The sequence below is a fragment of the Haliotis asinina genome, chromosome 2, assembly GCF_037392515.1.
Source record: "Haliotis asinina isolate JCU_RB_2024 chromosome 2, JCU_Hal_asi_v2, whole genome shotgun sequence".
Classification (NCBI taxonomy): domain Eukaryota; kingdom Metazoa; phylum Mollusca; class Gastropoda; order Lepetellida; family Haliotidae; genus Haliotis; species Haliotis asinina.
This window is the reverse complement of record NC_090281.1, coordinates 10,606,155-10,619,999: the sequence shown is the minus strand read 5'-3', so window position 1 is coordinate 10,619,999 and position 13,845 is coordinate 10,606,155. Positions and strand designations below refer to the sequence as shown.

The window sequence follows — 13,845 nt, the reverse complement described above, 5'->3', positions numbered from 1 at the left end:
ATAACTAACACCTTATTGGTAACTAGATATCTAGATATTTGTTTGAAAAATTCAACTCTGTCAGCTGCATTGTTAGGAGCATAGATATTTATGAACCGTACACTTTTGCCATTAATTACTAAATCCACTAAAATGTACCGACCATCAACATCAAAACGAATTTGATTGACTACAAAATTAATAGCATTATTGATTATAATGCCCACTCCTTTACTTCTATTGGTACCAAACGCCCAAAATCCTTTACCATTAAATCTTGATTCGTAAAACTGCGCTAACTGAAGATTGTATACATGAGTTTCTTGCAAAAATAATACATCAATATTGGAATTAAATTTATGAGCTAAAATATTTACTTTTTGAGAATCATCCAACAATCCATTGCAATTTATTGATGTTATGTTATACATTTTGGATTTGTATAAACTCCAATATATACATGATAATCCCACAAAAATGTGAATAATATTACTCCATAATATTTACTCCTCAGAGAGGATAAGCCAATGCGTTTGTGTTTTTGTCCATTGATCAGTTTCATTATCGAGGGGCTTTGCTTTGGTCATCAGCATTGAACAATCTAATTACACGTCACCACCCCCAGCCTCACTCTCAATATCCACTTGTGAATCAGTCTGCTCTACTACAGAACTGTGTGCCTTCACTCTTTCAACCGATGTAGATTGGTTAGGAGTTCTCTGAACCTTTCCAGCCCTAGACCTACTTTTGGATCTAGTTTTTCTCTTAGGAGCATGAGACTGACTAGAATCACTGTCCTTAGCATACTGAATCAATGCCTCTCTGTCAGAGTCAGTAATAACAATCTCTTGCGCTGAACTTGGTGTACCTTTAACTTTATCAGAAACACTCTGTTGCTCAGACATATCTATGTCTAAATCTGTATCTATGTGACCTGTCTCTTGACCCACACAAATATCTGCAACAACCACTGTGCACTCTGGAACCTCACTGGATTTTAGGCCCTCTTTACCAGATACAACATCTTTCCTTGAACTTTCAGATCTATCTGCCACCTCACTTTCAGAAGGGATATTGGTTCGGCCATACAACTCATCATCTGACCATAAGTCAGATAGACCAGACTTTCTACTGGGTTGTGAACTTTCAACATCTGCCTTATCCCCCTTCCTGGACTTTTCCGTAACTTTCTGTTGTTTCCGCCTTTCCTGATCTTCCTTTTCTCTTGTAAATCTATACTTATCAAAGAACTCACTTGGATCTCTGGTACAAAAACTGCGCATGTGACCCTTGAAACCACATCTCAAACACAGTGGAGCTCTGCCTTGTGCTGCTATCAGCATAGTCATCCCATCACCAAGTTTGGCAATGTGAGGAAGATCATCAATGGTACCCTGTTTCATTTTGAGCTGAACATTCCTGACACCTGTTCGAACCCAAGCATCATCAATCTTTATCTGTTCCCTTGAAATTGCCGTCACTTCTCCAAAGCCACTAAAGAATGTACCCAGAAACGAATCTTTCACATCATCATGGAGCCAGTGAACTTTTATATTATGTAACTTCTCCTCATAGGAGACAAATGTCATACTTCCATCATTAAATGGCAAGGAGCCTGCATCCAGCAATAATCTGGCCCTTCTCCTATCTTTGAAGGTAATATAGAGAACACCACTTTGATTAGTATTCCACATGGAATCAATGTGTCTTGCATCCAAACCAGGAATAGCTTTATGCAGGCACTCATACACTGTCTCTCGAGTAAAAGGTCTTACCTTCGACTCGATCCTCACGGTGCAATCGTAGAGAGCTTCATTCCTAAACTTCCGCTCCACAGGCTGATAAACTGGTGCTGAAGCCAGCGCCATACTGATGAAGTTGAATGGGGGGCGACCAGTCAAGGTCTTCTGGTACTAAGAGTACCAGCACCCACCCGTAGACCTGGGAGAGAGATTAATAAGCAGCAGTAAAATGTCACACAAAACAGTTCAAAACTATAATCACCTCTGGAATCCACTTGATGATGATGATGGAACCAACTCTAAGAACAGATACTTTTTTTTTTTTTTTTTTTCTTTTTGATAAAATTTATTTACAAATTTAATTTTAACACACGCGGACAGCGCGGTTGCTGCAGGGCGGCCTAAAATTATCACAGGAAAGAGTTGAGCCCTGCAGCATTAACAATAAAATAAACTACAGAGGAAGAGCATGAACGAAATAGAAAGTTACCATTTTTACATATTTGTATAACATATCACCATATTTACACATGCACATAATAATTCAATAGACACGGGACAAGTACACACATTCCCATGTACATGATTTAACAAATGCCGACTACGGCTACGGCACAAACATGGCAATTATACAGAATTATTACACTAAATTACAGTTTGATAAAACAGCAGTAAACAGTATATCAAAATTTACAAATTGAAAGATAATTTATGATTGCCATCGACTGAACAAAATATTGAAGTAGACAGCCAATAGTTAGAGAAAACAGTAAAAGATAAGCGATAGAAGTCGACCCTGATACGTGTCCTAAGGACAGACAAAAAACGTAACATGATATCATTTCCATTTAATTTTGAGTGCTCAAATTTGTTAGAATTTCGAACCAGCCAAATAGTGTATTTTGCCAAAGTTAAAAGATAGATGCACATTGATTTTTGATAGGAATTTGGAATTTTGGGAACCAAGTTAAATCGAATAACTTCGTTAGATCGTTTTAATAAACCAAATGACAATTGATCTAACCACTGGAAAACGATATCCCACAAAACCTCAACACACGAGCAATAGATGAAGAGATGATCAGAAGTTTCTATTGCTATACGACAGAGTGGACAGTTTGGAGTGACAGACATTCCCCGAGTATAGAGAGTATACCCTAAGGGGAGAGAATCATAGATGAGACGGTAATTAACTGATTTAGAAAGTGAATCCACGAAGTGATTATGCAAATTAAGCCAAACAAGCCGGAAAGGAATACGTGGATACAACGTTTCAACTTTATTTTCCACAATTGATTTTATGAGTGCTTCATAAAATTGTTTCGTAGTAAATTGAAACATATCTATCAGGAAATCCGAATGAACAGCCTCAAAACGTTTGACAGCTAAAAAACAACCCTGATAGAAAGCCGACATCGTCTCAGAGTGTGGGAATAGTAAAGAAGAAAGTGAGGGACAATAGTGACGTAAGGACATCCCTAACCAGTATTTCGCAAAAAAGGTCCACTTAGCTGAGGAATGAAACAGATTTTGAATATGCTTAAGATAGAAAGACTGCAATTTAGACTGGATGTGTACAACACCCATCCCCCCGTCTAAAGTTGATTTATAACAAACAGACCTCCGAATAGGCTCAGCTGTGGAATTCCAAATAAACCGAAAAGTCTCCCTCTGAAAGAGTTCGACATAATGTTTTGAATAGGGTGATACCGCCCCTCGGTACCACAACTTAGACAAAGCCATGACATTGCACACAATAGTTTTGCCAAAAATAGAAATAGAGCGTCCTTTAGCACCATTTAAAACACTTCGAAATTTAGATAGTATAGGATGGAATTGATCGTCCGCATTGACATTTCTACCTGTCATAATTCCAACTATTTTAGAATGCTCAATCCAAGAAATACCGAAAGGGTGGTCTGATCTATTACGCCATTTACCAACGAAAATGCCGTGAGTTTTGTTAAGATTTAATTTGGAGCCAGACGCCTTGCTAAAAAGATGATATGATTCTAAAAGTTGTCCAATAGAAGCATCTGTGGTACAAAATCCCAGTCCATCATCAGCAAATGCAGATATTTTTGCCGAATCATCAGTACCTGGTAATTTGACACCAACAATTTCAGTTTTTTTCCGAATATACATTAACAGAGGCTCTAATGCTAAGACATACAGGGACGGAGATAAACCACACCCCTGCCGGACAGACCTCGTTATAGAAAACGGCTGTGAAATGTGCTGATTTATTATTACCGCACTAGATATGTCCGTATACAAAATTTTGACCCATTTTTGAAATTTTGGACCAAAGCCAAAACGGTCCAGTACTCTAAACATAAACTGATGAGAAACCCTATCAAAGGCTTTCTCTTGATCCAAACTAATAAAAGCACAAGGTAAATCTTTTTGATCTACATAATCTAGCACATTACGAATTAGATGACAATTGTCATGAATAGAGCGACCAGGTACAGCACAGGTTTGATCCATATGCACAATACTTCCTATAACATTGCCTAAACGTGTGCATAATAATTTAGATACAATTTTGACATCAACATTTAATAAAGAAATAGGACGCCAGTTACGAACATTATCAGCATTATTAACATCCTTACATATAAGAGAAATATAAGAAGTTTTAGAAGAATTAGGAAGAGATTGTTCTTGAAAAGACAGCTGAAAGACACGGAGAAGCACATCACCAAGTACATCAAAAGTAGACACATAAAACTCCTTAGTAAGCCCATCCGGACCGGGAGATTTATTATTCTCCATAGCCTTAAGGGTCTTTAGAATTTCATCACGAGTTATGTCCCCTTCCAGTGAAGCCGAATCAGCCGAATGAAGCGCCGGTAAATCAGCAAGGAAACGTTCACAAATTTCATCATCAATAGGCTCATAGCCAAAGAGTTCGCTATAAAAATCAACAAAAACGCCCATGATTTCACGAGAGGTTGTTACTTTACGGCCTTGAGAGTCTAAAATTGAACTGATAGATTTTTTCGTACCTCTCTGAGTTTCCTTGCGCAGAAAATAACTGGAAGGCCTTTCACCAATTTCAAGGTCTTTAGCCTTAGATCGAACTAAATGACCATTAAATTCCAGTATTTCCAAATCCTTTAATTGTTTTTTAACAGCCGCAATTTGGTCTGTATACAGTCCAGGATGTAAAGATTCAGCACGGCATAATGTTTTATATTGACTGACTAAATCATTACGAAGGGATGCCCGCTGTGATTTTTGAACTGACCCAAATAACTTCAAAAAGGACACAATTTCAACCTTAAAGGCATCCCACCAATCCAAAGTTATGGACTCTAAGGGGGGAATATGATTTAAACAAAAGCCCGCAAATAAGGCCTTAAAAGAATCATTTAATAATGAATTATTACATTTAAAATAACCCAAACCATAACTAATGCCGGCAAAATCTTTCAGCTTAAACGACACATAATCATGGTCAGAAAAACTACATGGAGAAATATCTGCAGATACAACAGTAGAGCGCAGAGAAGAGGAAATATAGAACCGGTCAAGACGGGACCCGACGCCGGCTGTATTACGCCAAGATACCGCCACTTTGCCAGGAAACTGAGAGCGATAGACATCGAAAAGAGAGAAATCGGAGACCCATTGCTTAATAATGTTTGCCCCAATTTGAGCATCCCGCCTACCACCTATTTTATCTAACTGAACGTTAGTAACACAATTAAAATCACCCCCCAGAACAATACGCCTATTTGTAACCAAAAATTTAGCAACGCTATGAAAGAAATTAGCCCTATCAACAGGAACATTAGGTGCATACATATTTAAAAATCGCACATTATATCCATTTATTGTTAAATCAACAACTAAAAACCTACCCTCAATATCATAATAAAAGAAATCTACAATGTAATTAACTCTAGATGAAACAATAAAAGCAACACCCCGACTAAAATTACTCCCAAAACTCCAAAAGGCTTTCCCATTAAATCTATGTTCATACGTTTTAGCAATTGATAAATTATACACATGAGTCTCCTGAAGAAATAAGAAATCGATGGCATCATTAGCAAAAGTATGAGATAATATATTTAATTTAGTAGTATCATCTAATAGTCCATTACAATTTATTGATAGGAAGCTGTACATGATGAGGTATATATAAAAGTTCATATAAAATATGTATAAACCACAAATTGAATACGCATCCTCTGATTACATTATGATATAAATCAAATGTATAAATTCTATAGTCATCTCGCCATAATATGCAAATTAGGCACACAAAAATATAACATCCTCTGTATCCAATATAAATAGAAATTACCCACAAAGCATCATCAAACACGCATGCAAAGAGCATTACAAAACTAAGTACAACACCTCTTTGAAAACAACCCGCCGAAGCCTGACTCATATTTAAGAAAATAATATGGATAAATACAGTTTGATTGCATTGAACAATATTAACACATACCATACATGAAAGCGTAATGCAGACAATAGCTAAGAGAGGTTGCAAAGTGAGCAATAACACGAAACCATGACGTATACAAAATAACACACACACACACATAAGTTTAGATAAATATACACAAAATAAGTCTAAATATACACCTAAACACTCATAAAGCATGCCACAAATAAGGCTTAAGTACATAGTAAATTTATACGGGAAAATATGTACATGCAGATTTAATTTAGAATCGTTTTCGAACAATATGCAAATTAGCAACACCCAAGTACATGGAAAACCCAAATTAAAGTAGTACAAAATTACCCATAATGCTCTCAGGCAGATAACTCTTCTCATCAGCCAATGCCAACAGCAAATGGCGACAAAACTGCCCAAATAAATCAGGAGCAACCACACTACCCATATATATACAAAATCTGAACATAGCAAAGAACGGATCATGCATAAAACATCAACATACATGTACAAGAAAATAAACCAAAATGTCATACCGTTACATTCAAAGAACGTAACTGACACTATATTTTTACAGAAACGAAAATTAATAATTCTCAATACACACAAAAAGCATTCACCAAAAGTTAACTTACCCCAGCTAATGAAACACTGTAAATAAAAAAGAAACATTAGAAACACTGCTTTTGATGTATGAACATTTTTCCGTACAATATGCAAATGAGCAATACTCGAATACAGTAGGGGCAAGAAGCAGCATGCTAAACAATTACCCATAATGCAATAGATTTCATTATACTCAGTTCCATAAAGAAAGAACAACCTGTTAAAAGGATCCACAGCAAAACTAGCGCTAATACACGAGAAAATCATCCAGTAAATATCAAACTTACACTCCCCGTACAGGGAGAACCTGGGCGTCAAAGTTTTATACATTGTGCTAACTCGTTTGTGATGGACATTGCAAGGTCATTAACTTAGGACGACATGTAATCTTTAGCGAATTAGGGTGGGTCAGTGTTGTCAGGAATTGACACACGGCGGGAAGCCGACGGTGACCGATCTACTGCGGCCGCCGCAGCGTCTGCCACTCCCTTAGGGATCGAGGAAATGCGCTGCTTTTTCCCAACCGTGCCTCCCTTTGCCTTTGATCTTGACCCACGCTTAGGCCTCACATCTGACCAATTCTGAGAGTCCACTCGTGAAATAATGTCATCCACCCCATCTTGTGAACCCATATTGTCTACAGTTCCATAATTTAATGGCGATACAGCTGCAGCTGCAGCATAAGATCCTGGTTTTTGCACAGTCTCACCATCATCCCCACTGTCTATAGTCAGCCCCTCATTGTTCACTGTGTCCTCCCGACTACTTTCCTCCTCCATCTCTATAGACTCACCCTGAACATCCCCTGGTATCTGCTCTCCAGAGTCCGGGGGTGGGGCCATAGCTGGTTCTGCCTCCTCATTGCGTTTTCTATTTGCAAAGCTCTTAGGACAATCTGGCCTCGTATGTCCCAGGTGATAGCACCTGAGGCACACAGGGAGCCGACCTGGTGCCGTGACCAGCATAGACATCCGGTCTCCCAAACGAACTATGTAGGGAACAGTATCAGCCTTACCAGCATCCAGCTGCAACTGTACAATTCTGACTCCTGTTTGTATTGGAGACCCACCCACTATAGCAGTTTCATGCGACACAGACAAGACTTTGCCGTAACGAGAGAAGTAAGATTCCAAGAACTGGCTCGACACGACACCATGAATCCAGTGAATACGAAGATCAATTACTTCTCTATCATAAGGGGTGAAGTCAATTCTAATATCTCTATACACTATTGACCCAACCGTCAGCATCAATCTTGCCCTATTCTCATGTTTGAAGGTGACAAACCACACTCCCGAAGTCTCCGTTTTCCAAATGGAAAGTATTTCCCGGGCTTGAATTGAATTATGAGTGGCATTCCTGAGAATATCGAAAATGTTTTCCCGGTCAAAATTACGTACCGTTGACTTTATGCGAATCGTAGAGTCACATCTCTTCTTGTCCAGGAAACGTTGTGGGACCGCAGGAGCAATAGTTGCCGCTTGGTACGCCATGACGTGGAAACAAATGGGGGGAGACCCGAAGGTCACACAGCTGATGAAAGCTGATGCCCACCCGTAGATCTGCAAATCAGGAAAACAAGTCAACAGATGAATACAACAAAGTCACTAGGAATGCACAATCTCACCGATATCCTTGGCCCAGATACTACACTTTGATCTTAGCCAAAAGGCCGAGAAGCGATGCCGGTTGTCGGCTTGCGCCGGCAAAATACCTCTATACCCACAGCATCTCATTAAGGGGCTGGATATTTACATTCCCTCTTTCAAAATATTCACCTCCAAAATTACACGCACGAAAACACGCAATTTCGGACCACGGGCGAGGGCCACGGCCAAAATGACCTTCTTTGTGGTGAAATACGACAATTTGTGTCAAGGCAGCAAAATGTGTAAATAACCTTATTTATTTCTTTGAAGAAACAGCGCTTGCGCTAAAACGTCGGGCCGACGTAGGAAAAACGTCCTGCAGCTAGGGCCATGAGCCTGTGGATCGGCGCTTAATGAACGAGGCGTGGGGACAGCAATTGGAAGAGTTTCTGCAGTCCCGACTTTGAGAAAGTCGCGCCCAGACAAGCGTGAAAAAAAGAACACAGCAACTGACCGCGTGGACTAAATCCACTAAACTTAAATACATTTCACGTATCAAAACAATGTTAGGGTAGGTGAATTTTAGTTAGAAATGTTGTTTTAATTAAGAAATGGAATGAAAGTTAAACAAACTTTGAAATTTCAATGTAAACTGACCCGGGAGAAACGCGCCGAGGCTTCTGGTACTTCCTTACCACTTGAAAACACTTTCTAGGGTTAGCTGGCGCTTAAGACGTGTGTTATCGACGGGGCAGAATGTGGTTGTGAGGGTGTGATTGTCTACGACGTAATTTCCGGCGTGCGACATCATGGCCGACGTCCTTGGATACGGGGACACAAAACAACTGCAAGTGGAAAATAAATCACTTTGAGGAACTTCCCGGGGCTTGGTTTGGACGGAGTACAATGTGGTTGAGTGGATGGGTCCATTTCTACAGTTTGGCTGTGGTTGCATGGTGCCTCCAGTGAAACGGACGCGCGAAAAGGGAGGGGACGGCGCAAAGTGAGATGAAAAAAGTGAAATGAAATGTGAAAAAGAGAGGGCTAAGTTAAGGGTTCTATTTTTTAATTTGTATTATGAGTGGTGGGCCATTCCCGGAGGTACTGCAATACCGGGTCAACCCGTGATGAGGGCGGAGCAAGCTCCGTGGCACCTCATCCCGTTGCAAAAATCAGTTTAATATCGATGTCTCCAATAGGAGACGTATCAGATATTAAGCTGATAAGAACAGATACTACACTTTGATCTTAGCCAAAAGGCCGAGAAGCGATGCCGGTTGTCGGCTTGCGCCGGCAAAATACCTCTATACCCACAGCATCTCATTAAGGGGCTGGATATTTACATTCCCTCTTTCAAAATATTCACCTCCAAAATTACACGCACGAAAACACGCAATTTCGGACCACGGGCGAGGGCCACGGCCAAAATGACCTTCTTTGTGGTGAAATACGACAATTTGTGTCAAGGCAGCAAAATGTGTAAATAACCTTATTTATTTCTTTGAAGAAACAGCGCTTGCGCTAAAACGTCGGGCCGACGTAGGAAAAACGTCCTGCAGCTAGGGCCATGAGCCTGTGGATCGGCGCTTAATGAACGAGGCGTGGGGACAGCAATTGGAAGAGTTTCTGCAGTCCCGACTTTGAGAAAGTCGCGCCCAGACAAGCGTGAAAAAAAGAACACAGCAACTGACCGCGTGGACTAAATCCACTAAACTTAAATACATTTCACGTATCAAAACAATGTTAGGGTAGGTGAATTTTAGTTAGAAATGTTGTTTTAATTAAGAAATGGAATGAAAGTTAAACAAACTTTGAAATTTCAATGTAAACTGACCCGGGAGAAACGCGCCGAGGCTTCTGGTACTTCCTTACCACTTGAAAACACTTTCTAGGGTTAGCTGGCGCTTAAGACGTGTGTTATCGACGGGGCAGAATGTGGTTGTGAGGGTGTGATTGTCTACGACGTAATTTCCGGCGTGCGACATCATGGCCGACGTCCTTGGATACGGGGACACAAAACAACTGCAAGTGGAAAATAAATCACTTTGAGGAACTTCCCGGGGCTTGGTTTGGACGGAGTACAATGTGGTTGAGTGGATGGGTCCATTTCTACAGTTTGGCTGTGGTTGCATGGTGCCTCCAGTGAAACGGACGCGCGAAAAGGGAGGGGACGGCGCAAAGTGAGATGAAAAAAGTGAAATGAAATGTGAAAAAGAGAGGGCTAAGTTAAGGGTTCTATTTTTTAATTTGTATTATGAGTGGTGGGCCATTCCCGGAGGTACTGCAATACCGGGTCAACCCGTGATGAGGGCGGAGCAAGCTCCGTGGCACCTCATCCCGTTGCAAAAATCAGTTTAATATCGATGTCTCCAATAGGAGACGTATCAGATATTAAGCTGATAAGAACAGATACTTTTTTTTTTCTTTTTGATAAGATATTTAATATCAGCGAAATTACAATTGCGGACAGCGCAATAGCTACCACTTCAGCTGTTAAAAGAATGTATCACAAGAAAAGAATTGAAGTGGCAGCTCTAACAGTAGTAGATTAATGAAAAGGCAGAATGACACTGATTGAAACGTCCGTACAATATCTATGGAAATGTCACAGCACTGGTTCCAAGAAAGACTGTATTTCACCTGCATGAATCTCTAACTTGATTTCCTTCAGGTATTCACCTTCTGGTCCCATCATGTCCGACTGATTTTGATTCACCTTTCCTTCCAACAATCTGAACAAACACTTCCGAACAACAGTCCTCTGCTTCACATTATACTGAGAGACACAAGACTCTATCTCCTTATCACAGGTCATGACTTCAAATAAGTTCTTCTCCTTCTTCCATTCCAGCTTCACATGAAAAATGAATGTGTCCCAATCCTGCCTTTTACTCTTAATCCTCTCCCTGTTCTTCTTTGCCCAAGCAGTCACAAACAGTTCCGGCACCTTAATTAACTTCACACTGTCTGACACCTCCTTCTCTACACTCTTCACTTCCTCGACCAATGAAGCTGACTGTTCAGCCCAACTAAGAGGCGGTGTAGATGTGTCTTCCTTCATCCTGGATTTCTTATCTGCCACTGGAGTGCTCTCATGATCTTTCACAACAGCATCTGTCAACTTCCGCTTTTTGTCCGTAGAACTCTCCTCTGTATTCTCCTCTATATCTGAATGCACTGTTTCCATATCCGAGTCGTCAGTATCCTCAGAATCCTCAGAATCAATCTCCACAACATCCTTCACAACTTCCTGCTCAACCTCTACATTCCGTTTAGAAACAGAAACCTGATCAGTCTTAGGACACTTGGATCTAACATGTCCATGTGCGTGGCATTTCAAACAGACCGGCATCCTGCCTGGGGCAGTAATAAGCATGCTCTGCTTATCACCAAACTTGACAATATGAGGTATTCTCTCCTTCTCCTCCTCCAATAATTCCATACGCACAATCCGAACTCCAGAATAGATGCAAACACCATCAATCTCCTCAAACTCCCTCTTCACCTCTAACACTCTTCCATATCGAGAGAAATAGTGCTTTAAGAAAGCACTATTTACAGTGGCGTGCAACCAATGCACCCTCAAGGAAACCATGTACTTCCCATAGCTGTAAAAATAAATCTTCTCTTGCTCAACAGAAACACACTGTACATCCAAAAGCCTTTTTGCACTGTTAAGATCCTTCATTGTGATGTAAACGTTCCCGTACCGTTCTGTTTTCCACACAGCTTGACAATCGCTCACGTTAAACTCCGGCACATTCTTCTTAAGGTAAGCAAGTAACTCCCTTGTAGAAGAAACCTTGACCGTCAAATAAATCCTCAGAGTTCGACCGACAACATCCTGGTCAATAAACTCCACTGGAATTGGCCCTTCATTAACTGCGGCGGTGTAACTCATGATGGCAAAGTGAGGAGACCACTTAAGATCACACAACTACAAAGTAGATGATGCCTCACGTAGATCTGTGAAATGAAGAGCAGCAGTCAAATATAATCACAATAACATCAAAAGGCCATAAAGATCTAGAGTCTCTGAACACTCCGTAAGGAGATGACCGGGTCAGGGTTTTTGGCCCAGATACTACACTTTGATCTTAGCCAAAAGGCCGAGAAGCGATGCCGGTTGTCGGCTTGCGCCGGCAAAATACCTCTATACCCACAGCATCTCATTAAGGGGCTGGATATTTACATTCCCTCTTTCAAAATATTCACCTCCAAAATTACACGCACGAAAACACGCAATTTCGGACCACGGGCGAGGGCCACGGCCAAAATGACCTTCTTTGTGGTGAAATACGACAATTTGTGTCAAGGCAGCAAAATGTGTAAATAACCTTATTTATTTCTTTGAAGAAACAGCGCTTGCGCTAAAACGTCGGGCCGACGTAGGAAAAACGTCCTGCAGCTAGGGCCATGAGCCTGTGGATCGGCGCTTAATGAACGAGGCGTGGGGACAGCAATTGGAAGAGTTTCTGCAGTCCCGACTTTGAGAAAGTCGCGCCCAGACAAGCGTGAAAAAAAGAACACAGCAACTGACCGCGTGGACTAAATCCACTAAACTTAAATACATTTCACGTATCAAAACAATGTTAGGGTAGGTGAATTTTAGTTAGAAATGTTGTTTTAATTAAGAAATGGAATGAAAGTTAAACAAACTTTGAAATTTCAATGTAAACTGACCCGGGAGAAACGCGCCGAGGCTTCTGGTACTTCCTTACCACTTGAAAACACTTTCTAGGGTTAGCTGGCGCTTAAGACGTGTGTTATCGACGGGGCAGAATGTGGTTGTGAGGGTGTGATTGTCTACGACGTAATTTCCGGCGTGCGACATCATGGCCGACGTCCTTGGATACGGGGACACAAAACAACTGCAAGTGGAAAATAAATCACTTTGAGGAACTTCCCGGGGCTTGGTTTGGACGGAGTACAATGTGGTTGAGTGGATGGGTCCATTTCTACAGTTTGGCTGTGGTTGCATGGTGCCTCCAGTGAAACGGACGCGCGAAAAGGGAGGGGACGGCGCAAAGTGAGATGAAAAAAGTGAAATGAAATGTGAAAAAGAGAGGGCTAAGTTAAGGGTTCTATTTTTTAATTTGTATTATGAGTGGTGGGCCATTCCCGGAGGTACTGCAATACCGGGTCAACCCGTGATGAGGGCGGAGCAAGCTCCGTGGCACCTCATCCCGTTGCAAAAATCAGTTTAATATCGATGTCTCCAATAGGAGACGTATCAGATATTAAGCTGATAAGAACAGATACTACACTTTGATCTTAGCCAAAAGGCCGAGAAGCGATGCCGGTTGTCGGCTTGCGCCGGCAAAATACCTCTATACCCACAGCATCTCATTAAGGGGCTGGATATTTACATTCCCTCTTTCAAAATATTCACCTCCAAAATTACACGCACGAAAACACGCAATTTCGGACCACGGGCGAGGGCCACGGCCAAAATGACCTTCTTTGTGGTGAAATACGACAATTTGTGTCAAGGCAGCAAAATGTG

At 41.0% G+C, this 13,845-nt stretch overlaps 2 non-coding genes and 3 pseudogenes across 2 annotated transcripts; all 5 read right to left on the bottom strand.

Annotated features, from left to right (window-relative positions):
- Positions 1–8,289: 8,289 nt before the first annotated feature.
- LOC137274944 (U2 spliceosomal RNA) lies at positions 8,290–8,434 on the bottom strand (annotated as a pseudogene).
- A 984-nt stretch (positions 8,435–9,418) lies between these two features.
- LOC137274833 (U2 spliceosomal RNA) lies at positions 9,419–9,611 on the bottom strand. Its single transcript, XR_010956220.1, has one exon. It is a non-coding gene; the product is annotated as a U2 spliceosomal RNA (small nuclear RNA).
- Positions 9,612–10,595: 984 nt separating this feature from the next.
- On the bottom strand, positions 10,596–10,778 carry LOC137274848 (U2 spliceosomal RNA; annotated as a pseudogene).
- A 1,473-nt stretch (positions 10,779–12,251) lies between these two features.
- On the bottom strand, positions 12,252–12,460 carry LOC137274945 (U2 spliceosomal RNA; annotated as a pseudogene).
- A 984-nt stretch (positions 12,461–13,444) lies between these two features.
- On the bottom strand, positions 13,445–13,637 carry LOC137274832 (U2 spliceosomal RNA). Its single transcript, XR_010956219.1, has one exon. It is a non-coding gene; the product is annotated as a U2 spliceosomal RNA (small nuclear RNA).
- Positions 13,638–13,845: the final 208 nt, after the last annotated feature.